The sequence below is a fragment of the Cupressus sempervirens genome, chromosome 6 (genome assembly GCF_028749045.1).
Source record: "Cupressus sempervirens isolate cs-2001-9-10 chromosome 6, ASM2874904v1, whole genome shotgun sequence".
Lineage (NCBI taxonomy): Eukaryota > Viridiplantae > Streptophyta > Pinopsida > Cupressales > Cupressaceae > Cupressus > Cupressus sempervirens.
Genome location: NC_143123.1, coordinates 490377654 through 490381403, shown reverse-complemented (window position 1 = coordinate 490381403; position 3750 = coordinate 490377654).

Here is a 3750-nt window from a genome sequence, read left to right as displayed (position 1 = left end):
TGGAATCTTCTAAAAGGGATAAAAAGTTTCCTAATAGGGATTGATATATACTAAATGTATTTTATTGGCTCCTAACATTGTCCATCATCTTATAAGAAATTTTTATATTATTACATCATTTTGTTGATTCCATTCCATGATCAAGAGTTTCCCTCATTAACAAATCTGGTGTTATTGTGTATGTGTATCTTCTTATAGTTGTTGGTTATATTTTTAACATGGTTAAGGATTAATAAGGTTGATAAATGTTTTAATAGTTGGATAGATGATTCAAGCCCCCTACCATCCTCACTTATCTTGGTGGACTTTATTTTCTAACAATTCTTGCCTCTAAAATATGGTTCTTAATACATAGGAATAATTTCATGGTTGGTTGATGCATTTAATTCTTTAACAAGTGCAACATTTTGGTCACCTACATTCACAAGTAAAACACAAAAGGTTTGATGTTATTCACAATGGAAAGTATCAATACTATATAGAAATATAGAAATGACACAATAAACTTTATCAAGGATGAATATATTTTCTTTTTTACTTACCTTTATTTCTTCATGGCTATAATCTCCAACCTCATCTTAAAAATCATCAACTAGAAGAGAATATGAGCATGTTATTATCTTCAATCTCAACTATCTCTATATCAAAGGTATGTTTGATAAGATCAAGCATGCATTTGATATAGACAATCATTTCCCCTCATTGAACTATAACAACTCAAATAATTGAATACTTCTAATCAAATCAGTTGAGACACATTATAAATTTTAATGTTTCCTTGTTTTGATTACAAGTCTTCATAGATTTTTGCATAATCTACAAAATTATGACAAGATTAACAACTCAAACTTTCGAAACTAAATGGGTAGGTGTTAATTGGTTTAGTTTGAGCTTTATTTGGTTTTCAAAATATTTGATATTTTCTACTTAACAAGGCCAACCATGTAAAGGCAGAAGTTCATTTGGCCCTTCCCCCTATAATCACTTTAAATTCCCCATTAATATCTAATTACATATTTCTTTCTTTCATTCATCCATTTAAGAACTATGACATTCAATCATTGTAATCACATAAAATTCATTAACATGACATAAAATTAATTAATACACAACATTCATCAATAATTCATTAACACGCCAATCAATATACTCACATAACATTCATTATCATGACATAAAATTTATTAATACCTAACTTTCATAGATAATTCATTAACACATCAATCATTATAATCACATAACATTCATTAACATGACATAAAATTTATTAATACAAATTATTCATCAATAATTCATCAACATATCCATTAAGATAATGTTCTTGCATTATCAAACAAGGCTTATAAAAATATTTATTTTTTTGGTTTTTCCTTTAGTTTTTTAAGGTAAATAATAATCAGAACATTAACAACTTTGACATTATCTTCCTCTTGTGGTTTTATCTTATGATATGACACCTCCTTGTCATTTTTTGAGTATAAGTTGGCTACTGCACCAAAGGGGGGTCTACCATAATAACAAATAAATGGGTTAAATTCACAACATTTTTTATTAATGTTACAAGTATTTCATTAATAAAAAATGTAGCAAGGATTTTTCTTTACCTGAAAGTCCCACATCATCTACAATCACAATTTACAATTTGTTTAGCCCCAACTGCAACATGTTGAACACTAAGATCACACTCCTCTCTATCACCATGACCTTCTACATGCTCTAAAATATTCGCAAAATGGTCACACCAATTGTATAATTTCAGATTTTAAATTATGTTGATAAATGCATAATTAATTTTCAATAGAAAATGAATACCTCCATCATTGTGATGCACATCAGGGCCTTCATCATGTGCTGCAAATTCTATTTTAGGATTAGAAGGCTGGAGTGAAATGTCATGTGAATTATTATTATTGTTTTCTTTATAAAACAAAAAAAAAAGTCAATTTATGTTTGAAGTTAACATCAAATATATTATTTATCAAGTATTTAATTTAAATTATTTTTCATTAGGCCTATTTACCTTTGTGTGAGCTAGTGAACCAAAATCTTCACTTTAGCCATTAGATTCTATGCAGTGGTGTGTAACCATGGCTTTATAGCCTTGCTTGAAGGAAATTTTTGTGTCTTCTTCCATGGGAAAATTAATAAATTCAAAGCATTACATTTTTGTATCAATAGGATAAATATTAAATTTATTGCTTGATTAAACAAAATTGATTGCAATTTTATTTTAAAAATTAATTCAAAATTTCATTTACTGCTACTTACAAGTTGTGTGTGATGTTTTATATATCAACCTAAGCCAAGATGGTGTTGGCCAACCTTATATTTTATGGCTTGTGCATCATTTGATGTGTCATATATTCTATATATGAAAAGTTTGAAATGTGTTAGATTATATAAATTTAAAGATCACTAATTAGTTCATAATTACATTAATATTATCACATACCTATTTTGTCTTTCTAGTGGTTGAATTCTATCATCTTTGATCCTTTTTTCTTTTGCATCTCCAATGATTTAATTCCATTCCATCTTTGGAACCATAGCAAGACTCTCATGCTTTGGGTTGAGCTTTAGAGCCCTTCTATATTTGTCCCTCACACACTTTAGACATTTGCAAGCTTTCTAAAGAATTTTGGCCTTATCAAAAATATTTATTCTAAAGAGATCCTCTAAATATTTAATGAGTTGATCTTTTAATTAGGGACCTTGGTCATTCCACCTTTTAATAAAAAATAAAATTGTTAAAATAAAAAATTAGTTGAGGCTACGTACCTTGAATATAGTACAATAAATGCATGAAAGGAAAATATTTTACCAATGATATGAAGCTATGCACCTTTTATGTATGGTCAGCCAAAATAGCTTCAATGTCATTTCATAAAGAGTTTCATAAAAAAACATCATTTCCTACAAAGTTATCATGGGATCATCAGCCCAAAATGAGTTATTAATAAGTAAACTACAATTACACTATAAGAATAATAATTTTAAAGTACCTAGAAGCTTAGGTACATTTAAGAGAATCATATCTTGCTTGGCCATGAACAATGTGTTGGAAATGAAGATATTATCTTAGAGAGGAGGGATATTTCTATAAGATACCTGTTCAATGATGACATCATTCCTAATGGCATGCTCAAAGCCAGAGAAATTTCCAAACACAAGGTGAAATGGAGACTAGGAGATGATAAAGACACTCTTTTTTGGTAGGACAACTGACTGTTCTAGGGGCATCTCCTTAATTTTCCTACTTTTGCTAGATCAGCTAATACTTGCATTCAGAGGTTTGGTAGAAAAGTTGGTGACTATAGATTAGGCCAAGAATGGAGAGACCTTTATTTAATCTCTAAGGATCTAAAACCTTCGATGACTATCCTAGACTTTGTGATTTTGAATGATGATTAGGACCGATTAGTGTGGGAGAATACATCTAGTGACATTTACTTAGTGGCTTCTGGGTACCAATCTTAGATGAAGCAAGATTCCAAACCTATATGGGTGAAGGCTTGGTACTCTGGCCTTATTCCTAAAATCAACATTTTCTTTTGGCTTTTCCTCCAGAACAAGGATCTAACTATTGACAATCTCAGCAAAAGGGGTCTCTTTGTTCCTAATAGATGTGTTACATACAAAAACTAGGTAGAGTCTATAGACCACTTGTTTATTCATTGCTCTTTCATGAGAGAGGTATGCTCTATTTTCAATCAATGTTTTAGTTTGGACTAGTGTACCACTGCCTTGACT